General features: G+C 42.0%; 1 long non-coding RNA gene across 2 annotated transcripts in view; it reads left to right on the top strand.

Annotated features, from left to right (window-relative positions):
• Positions 1–19,206, top strand: part of LOC118002833 — a 49,213-nt gene extending 30,007 nt beyond the window's left edge. For both annotated transcript variants that reach the window (XR_004677187.1, XR_004677186.1), the window contains one exon: positions 18,834–19,206. This is a non-coding gene — a long non-coding RNA (uncharacterized LOC118002833). The remainder of the gene's footprint in view (positions 1–18,833) is intronic.
• The last annotated feature ends 315 nt before the right edge of the window (positions 19,207–19,521 follow it).

Below are 19,521 nucleotides of genomic sequence, written 5' to 3'. Positions count from 1 at the left end.
TCCTTATGTAGAATTGGCTTACTTCTTGTTGGCTTTCCTTACTGTAAATACTTAGTTCCTAACTTTCTCTGGTCTGCTGGGTTATTGGCCATTCATCCTTCTGCTTTCCAGATTACAAAATTTTGTCTTTATCTCTCATTGGCTGTTGTCTATTCTCCTGTATTCTTTAGCCTTGGGGCTTCATGTCTTTTTATTTCTTTTATTTTGTTTAATAGGGTTGAGGATGAAGCAAAGATAAATGCTTATATTCTGAGCTCCTCATGTAGGTGGAAGCATCCTCTTTCCCTTTGATACAAAATTTTCCCTCTAATATGAAATTACAACTCTGTTTTCTTTGTCTTTGCGTAATCTTTGAGCGTTCTGATTATAACAAATACTAAAACTTCCTGTAGGGTCAGGTATTTGCTATGATGTTTCTAATGAAATCCACTGTTGGATGCTTTGTTCTCAGTAGCCCATGGAGGAAAGAGTGGGAACTAAAAGATAATCTCCCTCACATGTATGATCAGTTGATTTCTTTTTATTTTAAAAATAACTAGTAGAGGGGCGCCTGGGTGGCTCAGTCGTTAAGCGTCTGCCTTCGGCTCAGGTCATGATCCCAGGGTCCTGGGATCGAGTCCTGCATTGGGCTCCCTGCTCCACGGGAAGCCTGCTTCTCCCTCTGCCACTCCCCCTGCTTGTGTTCCCTCTCTTGCTGTGTCTCTCTCTGTCAAATAAATAAATAAAATCTAAAAAAAAAAAATAACTAGTAGACTTTTAAAAGTAGTTTTAGGTTCTAAAAACCTTAGTGGAAAGATCAGTAGTTGTTTTTTTTTTTTTTTTTTTTTTACAAAAGCACAAAGCTAATTCAGTGGGAAAAGGATATCCATTCAACAAATTGAACAAGTACTTTTGATACTTATATACAAAAAATAAACTTCCATGTCTACTTCACACAATATACAAATAGGAACTCAAATGGATCATAGACCTAACTATAAAATCTAACCCATAACATGTAAAGAAGAAAAGAGGTGAAAGCCTTTATGACTTGGGTTAGACAAAGATTTCTATTTGTATAAAGGATTGACCATTCCAAGTGTTAGTGAGACTACGGAGCAACTGGAACTCTCATACACTGCCGCTGGGAATGTAAAATGATACAAACATTTTGGAAAACAGTTAAATATGACCTACCCCATGATGCAGTCATTTCAGTCTAAGGTATTTACTCAAGAAAGAATGAAAGCATATGTCCATACATTGTACACAAATGTTCACAACAACTTTATTTGTAATAACCATAAGCATTGGCAGACAATCCAAATGTCTATCAACAAGTGAACAGATGAACTATTGCATATCCAAGTAATGGAACATTACTAGTAATAAACAGAAGTTAACCGTTGTTACATGAGCAGTATGAATAAACCTGAAAAGAACTGTGCTGAGTTAAAGAAGCCAGCCTGCAAAGAGGACATATTGTATGATTCCATTTGTATAAACTTCAAGAGTATGTAATCGGTAGTGATAGAAAGCTGATTAGTGGTTGCCTGAGAATGGGGTGGGGCAAGAGGAGGAAGGAGGGATTATAATGGGCAGGAGGAAACAAAAGAGATCCCCCCCAAATGGATGATGGCTGTGTTCACTATCTTGATTGTAGGTGATGGTTTCATCTGTGTATACCTATATTAAAACTTACCAAATGGTACACTTCAGATATGTGAAGTTTTTTAATGTCAGTTATACCTCAGTAAAACTGTCAAAAAAGGGCAACCTGGGGCGCCTGGGTGGCTCAGTTGGTTAAGCGACTGCCTTCGGCTCAGGTTATGATCCTGGAGTCCCTGGATCGAGTCCCGCATCGGGCTCCCTGCTCAGCAGGGAGCCTGCTTCTGCCTCTGACCCTCCCCCCTCTCATGTGCTCTCTCTCTCTCATTCTCTCTCTCTCAAATAAATAAATAAAATCTTTAAAAAAAAAAAAAAAAAGGGCAACCTGGACATTTATGCCTTGAATGTCTTTTAGTGGTTTTAAGGGGAAAAAAAAAACAAACCCAAAGTTAAATGAGAAATTCTGTCTGTGAAGAGTTAAAAGTCATCATTAGAAAATGCTCCATTAACCTGAAGTGTTTCTTGCCTCTTCTCATTTGGAAATATAAAATGATGACTAAAACTACTTGGTATGCATGCCAAATTGAAGTTGATTAACCTCTGACCTTTACACATCATTTAATGAGGCAGCATGCATACTGGCACGAAGAAGACTCTGTCAAAATGCTGAGTTTGAGATGATTCCTTTTCTGGACCTCTTTGTTTTGCTCCCAGCCCACCTAATTTGACTCTTGTCATGCTCATGGGAGGCTGGGGGCTTTATGTGAATCCCAATCAGTCACAGTTGTTGGCAGAAACAGCCTGGTGGAGAATGATAGTGTCGTGGTTTTTCATGTATAAAAAGATGTATGTGATCAACAGAAAATAAAATTTCCTTTTGTCTCTGGTGAGTCCAACTTAGCAATTATTATGGTATTTGAAGGAAATGTCAGTGTAGTCATTTTGTTTAGATTATTTTGTATCTTGATGAGCTAAGAAAGGCGAGCGAATGCCGGGATAGATGGTGTATGACAGAGAGCCGACTGAATTTTCTGTGCTGTACACAAAGACTGAAAACAAATTGCCCACAGATTGAAATAATTTCCATGGGGTCACAAATGTCAACAACATCTTTCAGAATTGGTTTTCTTTTTAAAACTGAAAATTTCTTTCATGATGTTGTCCGGGTATGAAAACGAGCCTCGCATAAAACACGTTTAGAGCCTTCAGAGGATAACCGAGCTCTTGGCGATGTGGCATCCTTTTAGATTATTTATTTCTCTTGCCATTGTATCGTGATCATCCCTGTCGTCATTAAACATTTATTGATTGTCAGTGTGCAGGGGCAAACAAAACCCCACAGAAACTGAACATTTAAAACAATGTGAAAATTAAAGACTCCCTGTAGATAGTCTTAGTGAATCACATGACAGATCTGGGTATGATGAAACATTAATAATTCTCACATAAGCAATGAAAACTTCTTAAAAATCAGCTTTTAAAAGCAATATAGTACCCCAGTTAGTGGATGAGGACGATTATAGAATCTTCCCAACTCTATTATATAAAGTTGCCCCAGGAACTGTTAAGGCTCTTCAAATGGAAGCAGTAATTTGGGCCTTAGTTTCACAGAAACTACTTGTTATCGGGAACAGGCCCTGATGTAAGATGATTTTCTTATTCATTCATACAGTTGAGATAAGAAACAAACTCGCAGAGGAAAAGTCCCATTCTGTCATCTATGTCACTTCTTTAGCAGGTATGCGTTCATTTTTGGCGTGCGTTCATTCAGTAATACTTACTAAGCGGCTACTATCTCGGAATACACACAGGTAATAAGCAGTTACTTTGGTAAGAATAGGATAGCACAGAGGTATGATCTAGGCATTATGAGAGGCACAGAGGAGGTGCCTAACTTCATGCTGGGGGTGGTAGGGGTGCTCAGAAAAGGCTTTCTGGAGGAAAGGATGTCTTAGCAAAGCTCTGAAAGATGAACAGGTGTTAACAAGGCAGAGGGACTAAGGAGGTAGCGGAAGGTCGAGGCAGAGGCCGGCACACGTGACCGCTCAGAGGGGAGAGAGCGCTTAGCACTTTTGTAAAACCAGAGGTCGTTCAGTCTGGCTGGGGAAAGAATGAATGGGGGAGGAGTGAGGCCTGTGTCTGGTGAGGTAAGCAAGGGCCAGAGGAGGGCCTAGCATACAAGATCAATGGGGAGTCACTGGGGAGTCATTGGCAGATTCACCTACTTAATTTCACTTTAGAAAGGACTTAATATTGTCCAGTGAGAAAAAAAAAATAGATTTGAAAGGAGATTATTACAAAATATAATGAAAATTTGTTAAATATGCGAATGGTAATAAACATGTTCTCATTTATTTGTCCCTTTCTAGTTATTTGTTTGGGGTCGTTTTCATTTTATTTTATTGTAATATGCCTTTTAAAATAGACTCATATTCATCTCTGAATGCATCTTTCAGAATTTAAAACCACAGCTAGTAGGCTACTTCCCCTGCAGGTAAGGAAACTAAGAAAAAAGTCTCCGTGGACCAAACACATTCATAGTGTTCTCCCAAGCACAGGCTCCATGAAAACCAACTAAAATGGGCATGGGAAGGACAGCAGAATTCTGTCATACTTCCTTATCCCGTGAGTTGGGTTTGTATTTTTATGACTTTAATTAGAAAAACTCAATGCAGTTAAGAAGTGGAAATTAGAGCTAGAAGTATCTATGTTTTGAGACCAAGTTTTTCTGTATGGTTATGCAGGAAGTATGTATGAAATAGTTAATTCATGGACCCAGCAAACATTTATGGGTGCAAACCTCGCACCAAGTACGGTGCCAGAAGTTTGAGCAAACCGGGCAGATGCAGCCCCTCACCCTCATGGAGCATACAGTAGGTCTGTGAGGAAGAGACATGTTGCCCAACTAATAAGTGGGATGTAGGATGGTAAAATGTTCTCATGGTCAGTACAAAACTTCCCAGTACCTGCAGCAATAGTGCGTGTTCAAGTCCAAGGTAGAGGAGGCTTATGTGGATACCTCTCTTTAGCCTCTAAAGGATCCCTGTGAATCCTATATATTTTTATGTTCACTGAGCTTCTGGTCCTTACTCAGTCATCAGCACTTTATTCCTTTTTTGATCTGGCTTCTTGTAGCATTCCCAATTTTTGAATTTTTTTTTTCCCCTGCAAGCTAAGAGTTTTGCTGTAAGAACCTCTCCATTGGAGTAGTAGGAGGGCTGACTCAAAAGTCAATTGATCACTATAGGATCAAGGAAGGGGCTGGAAGTTAGAGTTTAAATGGACCTTTTGTAGAGAAGTCAAGAAGCTTGGACATGGCCTGTGCACGCTGTGATTCCGGGTGGTGGTCAAGCCCCAGACTGTGTTAGTACAGTTTCGTTCCCTAGTTAAAAATGCCTTTCAATTGTTATTATTATTTTTGCTTTACAAAAGTCTGGTGGGTTGAAGCCCATAGCCTTGTTTAACTGATGAAAAACCTTGGATCTATGGAGATTAAATGGAATGACATGTCTGTGGTTCTTGTATTTTCCTTAAATCATGTCTTATTTGCCCATGCTAAGTCAGGGAATTGTTTTGATTGTAGCGTAGACTTTTTAATTAAATGCATGGGTATGAAGCTGGGCCTATTGTGGGTTTACTATGCTAAGCCATGGGTAGACCTGTATCTTAAAAGCAATTTATGCATCTTTGATGGAAAGAGAATAATCTTAGGTGGCGAAATGTCACAGAGGTGACTTTTGTTTTAATTTCTTTGAGTTTGGTGGGTAATGAGATTTGTTTGAAGGTATATATAAATGTGGGAGAGCAAAGATGTAGCACTAGGGTGTTTTTCACGAATGTTTTCATTGTGTTTCCTTTTTCATTACTAGAAACAAAACAGTCTTCCATCTTAACCTCCCTCTAGCATGTTTCTGAGAAGTTTGTGCCCTTAGCTTCTGGAGCTCTGTGATTAAAAAAGTCATACCCAGCCAAAAGGCATGTGTGTTAGGTTATTTGATACATTACAAAGAAAAAAATATATATATTTCACTAAAGTTGGCTTCTGTAAGCTGCATGTCTGAACAGCTAGTCTTTTTCATAGAGAGAAAACTGTATTTCATATGGTTATGGACTAACAATTCAAATCCATTTGCTCACTCTTGTTGGTGCATGACTCATAGAAATGGATTTTTTTCCTTTAAGGCTGCACTGTGGGTATTCACAGTGAAGACAGTCTTAAATGCTTCTCAGACTTAATTAGTGGAACATTACAGACACACGGGAAATCCCCTTGCGGTAGGGTTCTCTATTATGCTGCCGTGCCTGATGTGCTTTAAGCATGGTTTCTCCACTTTAGAGAGAAACTGATGGATGGATAAGGTGGCTCTGGGAATTAGTAGAAACCTCTTAACATTTACATAGAGATATAGGCACAGTATAACTAATGGGTCCTGTTTGATTTAACAATATTGTCACTTTTGTTTCCTAGTTTGCAAAACCCCAAAAAAGTGATTTAGCAGACAGAGCCTAGGCATAAGGATAAATCCTTCCCATCTGACGGTATCATAGTTACAGAGTATGTAATAATCCTATGTGACTCGTCTATGCCAAAGCTCAGGTATCATCTCAGAAATTATGATTTCAGAAATACCAGTACAATCAGTGGCTTATTGTATTATGGTATCAGGCAGTAGCGCTGTGGAAAATAGTTCTGCATTTCTGGCTTTCTTGTTGAAAAGAGCTGAGTTTAAGGCCTGGACCTACCACCTACTGGCTACGAGATCCTGGACAATTTTTTTTTCTTCGACCTCTCTCAACCTGTGTTCCTCGTCTGTCACATGGGAATAACAAGAGTACTCATCTGAGAAGGCAGTTGTGAGGATTCAGTGGGAGAGTGTAGGCAAAGCACTTAGAGTAGGTCTTGGCACAGAGGCAGTCCTAACATTTGTGATTATGCTTTTGTCAACCTTTTATGTGCCCAACTGGGCCCTGAGCAAAGAGGACCTTCTTTGTAAATTTGCTGTGGTGTTCTTTTTTTTTTTTTTTTTTAAGACTTTATTTATTCATGAGAGAGAGAAAGAGAGAGCAGGAGGAGGAGCAGAGGGAGAGGGACAAGCTGACTCTGAGCTGAGTGCTGAGCCCAGCACAGGGCTTGATCTCAGGACCCTGAGATCATGACCTGAACGGAAACCAAGAGTTGGATGCTTAACTGACTGAGCTACCCAGGTGTCCTGTGGTGTACTTTTCAATTAGGAATTTGTCTGCCTGAAGATAAACGCCAGGGCAGATATTAACCCATGTTCTCAGAGTAAAAGGGACCTTAGGAGCAGCGGGGATGGGATGGAGAATGCCTTGGCCAGTGGTCAGAAAATATGGGGCTGCTGGTCTAGGGTTTGGACTAACTGTGAGACTTTAGACTCTTGAGACTTAGTTCCTTACCTGTCCAGTGCTGGGTACACAGGGACTTAAACCTATTTGTTGTCTAGATTAAGGAATAATCTGTAAAACAAAGTGATTGGATGGAACATTCCAATCCAGATCCTCTTTCAGGGCTCCCATTCCTACTGGAGAAAGCTCCTCGATGACTGGACATTTGTCCTAACGCTGCCACATGGAGCTTTCTGTGGGGGCACTTCCGTGATGCCATAGGCACCAGCTTGGGGTGGCGATGTGCTCATGGGAATGGCAGTGGCTTAAGAAAATAACTGCAGAGGGATAAAGAGATGGTTTTGTCAGAAGATGCTAAAAAAGAATTGCCAAAGCAGTGGCTTGTTATAGTTTCTTATTCTCTTCAGCGAGGAAGAGGTTCTTTCAAGCTCTACCTTATGTGTTGACTTTAATCTTTTGGTAGTTCTTTTCTTTTTCTCTTCAATATTGCCCTTGATGTTATAACCCAGTTTCATGAAAGATTTTCAACGAGGGCAAGTGTGGAGGGAGGGGGACAACAAAATGACTTAACCTCATCATGGACTCTTAGGCATGGTTCTGAGTCCTTAATATTTTCAGGGATGATTAGATCACTTTCTACTCTTTTAGGGTTGGGCATAAAGGCAACTCATGAGAAGTTGCACTTGCCCTTGTGTCCAGTGTAATTTGAGATGTGTTTCTTCCATGTCCATCATACCAGGGTGTGTGAGTTTGCCAGGATCATCTATAGAAACTGAGCTGCCTGTTCTTTCAGTCTGGGGTGAGCATCAGCAAGAATGGTTCACTCAACAAAGTAGGGCTTGAGAGAGAGGAAAAAAAGAACTAGAATGGTGAGAAATGAGCTTTAGGCTGGTTCTGTTGAGGTCAGGAAATAAAGTTGTGGAGATATACATCATATACATGTGATATATGTATGACTTCTAAAGAAAGACTTACTATGTATCAGGTACTATAGAAGCCCTTTAAATAAGTCACCTCACTTAATTTTCAAAATACCCCATGAGGTAGATGCTGTATTTATCCTCATCTTATAGATAAAGAAACTGAGAGACAGAGAGATTAAGTAATTTGCTCAAGGTCACACAGCAAGTAGTGAAACTGGGATTTAAACTCAGAGCGTCTTGCTCCAGAGCCTACACCGGCATGTAGTATAGCTTTAGTACCGATAAAACTTACTATATATATATGTCATACTCTGGTTGCCCTCAACTCAGGCAACATGGGGCCAAGCTTTGCAGGGGTCCTGCATCTTGCACAATGCCCCAGTTATGCAGGAATATAGGGACTGTCACTGGAGCCAGATTAGACCCAGCAAGGGCAAAGCACTCTTACAGCTACTTCTGAATTTGGAGTGCCCTGCATTGATACCCTACATTTCTGTTAGGAGCATACTTGCCTTCCTAGGGTCACACTACAGTGGAAATGTAACATCACCTTCCTCTGCCATTTAACTCCAGTGTAGGCAGAAGGTCCACCGACATTCCAATCACTGTCTTGATTTTGATGAGAATTCCGTACTCGAATATATCTGCTCTTTGTTCTCAGTCCCCCTTAGAAAAATACCATAATCAATAAAAATAATGCCTGTGCCCTCACTCTAGTTTGCATCCAGGTACGGCCGTGTGATTGATGTTTGCCTGTGGAATGTGAGCAGATAGGGGCCACTTCTGAATCTGGGTCTCAAGACACTGGACATGCTTCTACATGTCCTCTTTCCCTTCTTCTTCTTCCTTCTTCCTAATTCCTTCCTCCTCCTCCTCCTTTTTTTTTTTAAGTAAGCTCCACACCCGCATGAAGCCCAACGCGGGGCTTGAACTCACAACCCTGAGATCAAGACCTGAAATGAGATCAAGAGCCAGATGCTTAACTGACTGACCTACCCACGCAGGCACCCCTTTTTTAAAAAAATTTTTAAAGTAGGCTCCATGCCCAACATGGGGCTCGAACTCATGACCCTGAGATCAAGAGTCTGCTCTTCTGACTGAGCCAGCCAGGCGCCCCTCTTTCCCTTCTTAAGAACTGGAAAACAGAGATGCCCGTGACCCCAATTTCATCAAACAGGCATGGACAGTGCCCTACACTCTTCTTACTCAGAGCATGGGTCCACAGCCTGGCAGCCTGACATCATATGGGAACTTGTTAGAAATGCAGAATCTCAGGCCCTCCTCTGACCCCCGATTAGAATCTGCATTTTTAACCTCCCTCATCGGAACCTCCATTCAGAGTCACATGTGGGAAATTTGTTTGGAAGTTGCCATAACCAGAGTTGGCTGCCAACAGTTCTCTGTATTCTGTGCCAGACGGCCTGCAAAGATGGGGACTTGCCCCAGGGGATTCAGTTGCTGGCCACCTACTTTGGTTGGGGATACTCAGGCCCCCGGGAGGCTGCCATTGTATAATCATCTCCACGTTAGGCAGCTTTGCTGGCCAGATCATTGGGCCAGCTGGTGGCTTCTCTTTGGCAGCTGTTTTAAGAAAAGGATTTCTTTCACAGAGACAATGGATTTTTTCATCCATGTTTGAGTGGATTTGTGATCTCTCTTCCAGTGCGGAATTGTTTGTCCATTAAAAAAAAAAAAAAAAAGTGAACAAGGACACTTAATTCTCAGTCTCTCTGTAACTTCTGACTCTTAAGTCTGTAAGGTAAAAGGACTCTGCTTTGTACTTGCTGGACATAACCATTTCTGAATCATTTTTTATGTTGGTACATCATGTTGTATATAGGCAGGGGATGATTTTGGAAGCATTAGTTAAGGTTTTCACAAGTCACATAAGGAAAGATTTATACCAGCATAAAATAGTATTATTAGGCATTATGCATAATAATTATGCATTGTACAATTACTAGACATTTATTTAATCATGTATTGTTTTTGACATGAATACATTGAATAATTTTATATAAACTCTTGGTCTTGGGGAGCCTGGGTGGCTCAGTTGGTTAAGTGTCTGCGTTTGGCTCAGGTCATAATCCTGGGGTCCTGGGATTGAGCCCTGAGTCAGGCTCCTGGCTGGGCAGGGAGTCTGCTTCTCCTTCTCCCCTGCTTTTGCTCTCTCTTGCTCTCTCTCAAATAAATAAAATCTTTAAAAATAAACAAATGAGTAAATTCTTAGTCTTTTTCTTAACTCTGAGAACTAAATAATTAGGTCCTCTTGGGAGAATGACCGAGTTCTGAATGCTGTTTCTTTCTTTTTCTCTTTTTTTTTTAAGATTTATTTATTTATGTAAGAGAGACAGTGGGTGGGTAAGCGGTGGGGGCGGGAGGGCAGAGGGAGAGGGAGAGAATCTCAAGCAGACTCTCTGCTGAGCGAGGAGCCTGACTAGGGGGCTCAATCCCACGACCTGAGCCAAAATCAAGAGTCAGATGCTTAACGGAGTGAGCCACCCAGGTGCCCCTGAATGCTATTTTTTTCTTTCTTTCTTTCTTTCTTTTTTTAAAGATACTATTTATTTATTTGTCAGAGAGACAGAGAGAGAGAGAGCACAAACGGGGAGTGGCAGGGAGAGGGAGAAGCAGGCTCCCTGCTGAGCAAGGAGCCTGATGTGGGACTTGATCCCAGGACCCTGGGATCATGACCTGAGCCGAAGGCAGATGCCTAACCAACTGAGCCACCCAGGCATCCCATGAATGCTGTTTCTTTTTAACAGAAAAGCGAAACTCAATTATTTAATGGTTTGCAAAAAACAGAAAGAAACAAATTAAAATTTGGTTAAAGAAACACATTAAAATAAATTACTAATAGAATAATCCACACAACACAGACTTTTAGAACTTTCTCTGTGGTGACTTCTGCATTTGTGACAAAATCCCATTGTGCTATCGTGTTTTCTGTTTGCCAGTGTCATGGACAAAGCGGATGCTTTTCATAAGTGACACTCGAGTAAAGGAATGATGATGTCTAAATCCACGGCTTTAGTTTTTGCATGTATTTCTGGCTAGATAGTACATTTGTTTTGTTTATGAAAACTTAAATTTATTTTTTAGTTGTAGGCAAACATATCCCAAAATAACCAAGTCTGAAAAAAGTGTTCATAGATGTTGTGAAATGGAAAAAGTGATTTATAATATATGTAGTATGATTTCCAAACTTATAAAACAAAGAAATATATTCCTATACAAATACACAGAAATATATTGTCATGTATGTAGATGTGTAAAAAAAATAATTGGAAGATAGGCTGAGATTTAATTTCATATTTTGTAGATTCTTACTTGCATTTACTGTCTTCCTGGATTGAGGTACTTCTCGTGTATGTGGGCAGATGGGAGTAGGTCCTCAGAAATAAAGGACGTGATGCTTCTCAGATGAGGGTGGGGACTGAGGTCTCACGACAAAGTTGAGGTGTTAAGAGATACCACATTATTTTTCAGAGAAGATAAAAAGGTGCAAAATTAGAAGCCTGAAATAACTAAACCCTATTTTTTCCTAAAAATAAAAAAAAATGCTGTACATTCATTTATTCCCAATTGTTATATTGTCACCACTATATATTTGAGGTTTGGATAAAATTTACTTAATCAAAAAAAATATTACAAGCAAAGGAAATTTCCAAGCAATGAATACCAACAATTTGTTAACCTGTGGAAAATGAGCTTGATTTAAGTCAAACAAATCCCATTCACCGTCTTAACAGGTATTCTAATGAGAAGGTGGTTTAAGAGAGAAAAATAGAGAAAGGCCAACGAAGAAATACAGCATAGATTGCTACTGTGTGTCTCGGGCTTATCTTACAGCCCATCACAAATGTGCATGTTTAGGGCTGTGTTAAATTGTTACAGAAGAGACGCCAAGTGCTGAGCAGATTCATAAATATAATAACAGATTATTATAGCAAAGACATTTTATTGCAGCCCAAGAGCCAATGTTGTCTGATTTATGAAGACCTAAAACACACCTACAATTTAAAGTAGGCCCCCGGGGCAAGCTCTTGGTGAGTCATCAAGCCAAAGGCAATTATTGGCAGAATTAAATTCTGGCTAATTTCCTTAGTGCCGGTGTGTCCAGTGCTCTCATTAACTGCACTAGTTACCGATGGAAACGACATCGTCTTTCAGTGCAGGGCACTTGGCTGAAGTGGGGCCAGCCTCCTGCGAAGTGCCTGCAAGATTGGTTTGGAGTATTCTGAAGTGGTTTGGGGGTCCCCAGAGACTCATAGGCATGGTATAGTGACTCCTGTCGGGGCTTCCTTGGCCTCAGTGGAAAGTTCTGAAGTGAGACTGTGCTAATGCCAGGCTCGGTTGCTAAGACAGCTTGTGTGTATTATTATGTGGGAAGAGGAGATTCAGCAACACAACTCACCTCCCCTCGCGGGGAGAAGGATGTGAAAGGGAGGGCAGGGACCCAGAGGAGAGAGATGAAGTAACGGAAGGACAAAGGCTGGAGATGAGTCTGGGAAAGCCTCCAGGCACAGTCACTTCCAGGGCAGAAGAAGCTGCAGTCGAGGATAATTGCAAGCCAGAGAGCATGCAGTGTATTGAGTTCAGGTTCTTAGGAGGGTGTCAAGAAGTGAAAGGAATGGGAGCTGAGACAAAGATGCCAAGGTTTGCTGCAGCAAGCGGGGGGAGAGGGGACACTCGGTGGAACAGGGTGGGGGACAATCAAAAATGCCTTTGCATTTATGGGGTGAGTGTTTACCCGCACAGCACAGGCTTTTAGAACTTTCTCTGTGACGACTTCTGCATTTGTGACAAAATCCCATTGTGCTGTCGTGTTTTCTGTTTGCCAGTGTCATGGACAAAGCAGGATGCTTTTCATAAGTGACACTCGAGTAGAGGAATGATGATGTCTAACTTCGGTCTCTAAATGGCTAAGAGCTTAATGCCATGGGACAGGGTGGAGAGCCAGGATGCAGGAAGATTGGACTTGAGCCAGACTGGAGAACGTGGCTGTCACAGAGATGTGGGCATCGCACTTGTGGTAAAAGACATGGCAGAAATACGTCAGATTGATTCCGGAGTACTTCACCTTTTCCTTGCAGCAAGGGGAGACTAGTTTGTGTATCACTTCAGGCATAGGTGTGATGTTATCAGGGATGTGGGGAACTCTGAGATGAAGAAGATGCAGGGCGAACTGAGACCAGGGGTGTCATTGGAGCCGACAAAAGAGTGTAATTAGAATCCTGAGAGCACCACCAGAGAGTCGCAAGCATAAAGAGGAGAAAGAAAGGAAGAGTCAAAGATTCTCCTAAGGATTGTAGTACAGCTCTAGGAAATTGAACAAGTTAAAGGAGATTTATCAGCAAATATCTGGAGGAAGCAACTAGAATAATTTGCTTCATATGCTTAAGAAAAACAGCTGCAGAAAATCAATAAGGGGACTAGCAAGGAATCAGGATGGAATAGGGAGGCATTTTTCACAGGATCCTCCAAGCCCAGGAGGCATCACAGAAAGCTATTACATCTATTATGACAGACTCCGTGTTTTAGGATAAGAAATTCCACCTTTAGTGATTATGGTGTATAGTGAGCTACGGGCAGCAGGTTGGTGAAATTTCAGTGACTGCCTACTGTTTATGTATTTGCCTATGCTCTGTGGTTAAAGAGAAGGGGCTCACTCATATTCTCACTCGCTTTATGACGCTCTCATCTCTGTAATTCTTTGTGTGTTAAAATGGCATACTTTGGGCGAAGTATTATGAGAACTCTTTCAGCAGTGTCTAATTTGAAGACTTAAAAAAGGTGATTTTCGGGCGCCTGGGTGGCTCAGTCGCTCAGGTTAAGCGACTGCCTTCGGCTCAGCTCATGATCCCGGAGTTCTGGGATCGAGTCCCGCATCGGGCTCCCTGCTCGGCAGGGAATCTGCTTCTCCCTCTGACCCTCCCCCTCTCATGCTCTCTGTCTCTCATTCTCTCTCTCGCAAATAAATAAATAAAATCTTAAAAAAAAAGTGATTTTCTAAGAGGAGTTAGATTATTTTATATATATTTTTTAGATATTATATTTAGTGATCATATTTTATGCATATTTATTTGTGTTATGAAAGCTACTGTAAAGTTATTAATATCTCTCACTTTCTAGTTTCTACAGCTATAGGGCAATACTGACATCTTATTTTTAGGGTATACTTTTAAAGGTGACATTTGAAAATTGTGTTAATCTTTTCATTATTGGATCGACTTTCCAATACAAGAGAAAAAGCATACTGGAGTATCTGGTTTTCATTTTTGCTTCCAGTATCTGAATTCCTTTCCTATGTTAGGGTTTCTGAAAGTTGACAATCACTGATGCTTAATTTCCCCGCTTTCCACGAAGCTGTGATCTAGAAATGTGACCAAGACTAGGCCAATCAGATGCATGTGCCCTGGACTTGGAATTGGCAATGAGTAACAGAGAAGCAGGGAAAGCTGGGAGTTCTTTTGCCCCCAGGAAGAGTGACAGCAACAGCCACTTGCTGGGGGCAGTGGGCTCAGCAGTGTCAAGGGTGGTGTAAGCTGGAGCGTTGACTGCTTGGCAGGGTGTCATGGGTGGGGTCTGTGGTATGACTTTATTTAGCAGTGGTTCTGGCTGTATGGTCTTCCTTGCTCCTGCTCATTCTCTGATCTTGGTCTTCTAGTTTTCCCTGTGCCTTTGTGAGCTAAACAAATTTCCTCCAATAAATCTCATTTTTTCCTAAATCAGCCAGTCAGTATCTGACTTACTATTACATTTTATGTTTGGTAGGTTTACCACACCGAATTGAGAGGAACCCAGGTTTTTTTCTTTCAGTCTTTTGACTAGATAATAAGGTGACCAACAGTCCTGATTTGCCAAGGACTGAGGGGATTCGGGGACACAGGACTTGAGGGCAAGTCCCTGTGTTGATTGGTCAACCCTACTAAGTAGATTATGTGGCCTCAGACATGTTTCAAACCTCTGTTTCTTCATCTGGAACCTGTTATTATGAAGGTCAAATCAGACAGTTAAAATGAAAGCACTGTGTGACACGTGAGGGACCATACAAAAAAAGCAAGGTGGCATTATTATTGAGCGGTTCTAGATAAGCATCCCCAGTGTGACTCTTTAGCCAGCGTCAGTGTATTTCTAGGACCATTTGCATGAGCATAACCTGTTAAAATGTAACCTCAATGTTAAAATGCTTCTTAAAAGTGCAGATTTCTGGGCTCCATTCCCAAATTACTTAGCAAAAATTTCTGGGCACGCGTCTCAAGAATCTGAGTTTTAAAAAGTTTTCAGTTGATTCTAATCCACACTAAGATTTGAAGATCCCCACCTTAAGCGGTGAAAGAAGAGGGGGTAGAATACCGTTTCCCCTTATTACTGCCCCTGAGTCTGCCCTGAGTTCTCTGTTCTGAAGACCACAGTTTACATTCTTGCCGAGCAAAGTGTGGGCTGGAGACCAGCAGCATTGGCATCACCCGGACCACCTGTTAGAAACAGAGACTCTGGGGCCCTATCCTGCACCTCCGGAATCAGAATCTGCAGCTTAACAAGATCTCCAGCTGATGTACATGCATATTAGAACCTGTGAAGCACTGCTCTGTATTAAGTTAATATCAAACAGAAGGGGAAGGATTTACCTGTCAGGTGTAAGGGTTAGGCCAATAACTAACTCTGCCTTCTTCCCCATGCTCTCAACCAATGGGGAGTGAGACCCAGGAATCAGATCAAGGTGGATCAGAATGCCAACCTGTTTACTGAGAAAAGCTGTGTTGGAAGACATGACTTAGGTGGAGTCAAGTATGCTTGTTAACCCTTTCCTGAATTGAGCGTAACCTCCCGAATATCAGGCCTCCCTGGCAGCTCTGCCTCACTAAACTCCCACGTGGCCTGGGCACTAGAGCGCAACATACCCTCCCTACAGACAGACAGAGAAGGGTTGACGAAGGCTGAGAAGCTGGGAAGGGCTAAGGCACGGCTGCCAGGTTTCTGCTTCCCACGGTGAGGGGAGCTGACCGGATTTACTCCTTGCGATGAGGGAGGGACATCAGGAGTCCTGTCTAGGCAAGCCACTCCACCTGCTTTTCCGTCGAACATCAGGATGCAAGAAGACAATGCAAGAGCCTTCAGAGACTTGGGAGACCACGGATCACTTTGGGCAGCCAGCCCAGGTGGCCTCAGAGTCACTTTGACACATGGTCTGCGATGACATCTTGTGGAGTCTGGGTAGGCAGCCCCTCTCTCCTACCCAGCTGCCTCTTTCTTCTGTCTTCCTAATACATGCTGGTTCCACAGCTGCCAAGGGCGGGGAACCCATGGAAACCCAGCTGGTGGCTACATCTGTAGATGAACCTCTGGAGGCAGGAGCCATTTAGCAAGTTGTAGATTTTTGAGGCGAGAGGGCTGCATTTCACCCCTTGCTAAGATCAGGTCACCTTGAAATCTTCCTTTCGGCCCTGAGGAAGCTGCTTTTTTCCCCACGCATAGGCTTCTCACCTCCATTACATGAAAATGACTCTGAATTCAGACTGATTGCCTTATGCCTAATAGTGTGTTAGTGATATGCAAAACCAGGCATTGAACTCCAGTGTGTCTAGCATCATCTAACCGTTTAATTGGCCATAATGATTTTATTATCTGGGTTCTAAAATGGGACAATCGGCAATTTTTTCAAAGTGCTTCCAGGTTGATTACATATGTAAAAGGGGAGGAGGTATGTAATATCTATATGCCCGGGTAACTGCTTTTTCAAATTACATTCATTCCTCTTTATTTTATTTGAAAGTGTAGGGAGTTCAATATAGTTCAAGGAAAGCATTGTGGTAAACAGCCAGCTTAAATGTGAGCAGTGTAAAGAGCAGCAGCTTGCAGAAATATTGCTATAGATACTAAGACCGTATCCTGCCTCGATACAGACCACACATAATTGAATCATGTTCAATAGAAGGCCATTACAAAACCGAACTTATTTGCAATGCTAATGTGGGGAAGACAGCTGTCACGGGGAATTAAATATGATCATTCAGAGCTTGAATAAATGAGGTGTCCATTATCTTCTGGCTGTGTTGCAGGCTGCTTGAAGAACACAAATAAATGATCCTGTTGCAGTAACCAGCCCATGGTTTTGTTTTTTAGTCATAGAAATATGAGAGCGATGGAGGTGGGGGTGGGAAGATAGGGACACAGAAAAGCCTGGCAGATAAAAAAGGCAAGTGGGCAGAGTTTTATTTTCCCCTTACCCCTCAGAAACCATGGATGCAAGGACATAATCAGAATTCTATTTTTGATGCCTGAAATAGATTTTAATTCTATTAAAGTTCTTTTTCAAGATTCATCCCTTCTCCCTAAGACTCAAATCATAGCCAACTCACAAAGGGTAGAGTCGGGTGTAAACAAAGCTAATCCTTTGTCCCTTCCCCAAGGCCTTCCTTCTCATCCAAATGGATAATAAAGATAACAGAGAACTTCTTTATGGATAATCAATCTGCCAATGAGCATAAAAGATACTTGGATCAGTGCTAGTTTTAAAAATGCCATTAATTATGCAATTAACAGAAAGGGAGGTTTTTCTTTGGTTGGCTCTAAGCAACCTATCTGTAAATTTATTTTCTTACATTAATAACGTGGAGATACTAAGCCCTCATCTCTTAGACACAAAATAGTGAGAAACAATCTTTTAAATATCTAATACAGGTAATTCCAGAACAGGTGGTCTTAGTCTGAAATTATATGACACTGTGGTTGAGGGAGAAAACCCAGCCTCCAGTGAAGAGTGGCTGGTAAGACTGGCTAGAGCTTCCTTATGAAAGACATCTAACTGGTGCAAAATGACTCCTCGAAAGTAAACACGGTCTGCAAAAACGTCTCGTGTTCTTCTCTAAACTATCAGCAAAGTTAGCAGTCTTCAGAAAAAAAAAAAAGGTAACTGGATTATGTTTGCATCTGTTTTTGTATATCCTAAGGAACTTAACATTGGACATTTTGTGTATTGTGGGGTATGAATTTAGGCAGTATATAAATTCAATTCAAGAAGGTTTTATATTTGTAGCTTCTAAGGACTGAGTGCCTTAGTGCTGCTGGTCTCTTAATTCTAACAGTTTGGTTTCAGGCTTTGTATAATATTTTAGAAATGGAATATGGGGGCGCCTGGGTGGCTCAGCTGGTTAAGCGACTGCCTTCAGCTCAGGTCATGATCCTGGAGTCCTGGGATCGAGTCCCGCATCGGGCTCCCTGCTCGGCAGGGAGTCTGCTTCTCCCTCTGACCCTCCCCCTCTCAGGTGCTCTGAATCATTCTCTCTCTCTCAAATAAAATAAATAAAATCTTTAAAAAAAAAAAAAAGAAAAGAAATGGAATATGAATACTAACTAGAATTCCAAGAGCTCCCAGTGTGGCAGAGCTGTAAATAAAGATTATTCCTCCAAATTCACAATATCGTTTCTTTCCTATCAAGGCTTATATATTTTTGGGGTGGTTAAAAATCTATTCCTTTTGGGGTGCCTGGGTGGCTCAGTCGGTTAAGCATCTGCCTTCTGCTCAGGTCACAATCCCGGGGTCCTGGAATCGAACCCCTGCGTCGGGTTCCCTGCTCAGCGGAGAGTCTGCTTCTCCCTCTCCCTCTGCCCCTCCCCTCCACTCATGTTCTCTCTCTCTCAAATGAATAAATAAAATCTTTTTAAAAATCTATTCCTTTTGAGAGAAGACTGTTAGTGGGTTATTTATTGTGATGGGAAGAGGAAAAGAACATTGGCCTTAAGGTTCTAAAAGAATTCTCTCTAGGGGCGCATGGGTGGCTTAGTCAGTTGAGCGTTCGACTCTTGATCTCTGCTCAGGTCTCAGGGTCCTGGGATCGAGGCCTGCGTCTGGCTCCAAGCTGGGCATGGAGCCTGCTTGGGATTCTCTCTCTCCCACTCTTTCTGCTCCTCCACCATGTGTGCACTCTCTCTCTAAATAAAAAATAAAAGACTTCTCTCTAGAACCTTGGCTTGGAAAGAACTTTAAGAAGTCATGACATCTTGGAGACCGAGGAGGAGGAGCCCAGCAGCCACAGCACGAGGCAAGTGAGGAGAGAAGATGCTGGAGCAGCCGCACCGGCTCCCAGCAGGGAAATGGTCCAGGAGTGCCGGGCGTGAGCTTCCCCTCTCGTCAAGCCTGAGACTGCGGTTGTCATTGATCAATTGAAGAAGCAGGACCCGAAATTACAGACATTAGCAATGATGTGTGAAGTGATGCCCACGATTAACGAGGACACCCCAATGAGCCAAAGGGGGTCCCAAAGCAGTGGCTCGGACTCAGACTCCCATTTTGAGCAGCTGATGGTGAATATGCTAGATGAAAGGGACCGTCTTCTAGACACCCTTCGGGAGACCCAAGAAAGCCTTTCACTTGCCCAGCAAAGACTGCAGGATGTCATCTATGACCGAGATTTGCTCCAGCGACAGCTCAATTCAGCCCTGCCACAGATGATACAACCGAGGCACAGAGAGGTTAAGTAACTTGTTCAACACCACACAGTTGATCTACTAATTTCCCCCAAATGTGACAGGATGTCTTCCTTGGGCCTTGAATTTGGACACATTTCTCCCAAAATGAAAATTTTAAATACTTTTTTGCCTCCCAAGAAGTGAGATCCTTGATACTGGAACTTGGGAT

Source organism: Mirounga leonina, unplaced genomic scaffold (assembly GCF_011800145.1).
Source record: "Mirounga leonina isolate KUSES-001 unplaced genomic scaffold, KU_Mleo_1.0 Mir_83, whole genome shotgun sequence".
Classification (NCBI taxonomy): domain Eukaryota; kingdom Metazoa; phylum Chordata; class Mammalia; order Carnivora; family Phocidae; genus Mirounga; species Mirounga leonina.
This window is presented reverse-complemented; position numbering and strand designations above follow the sequence as displayed.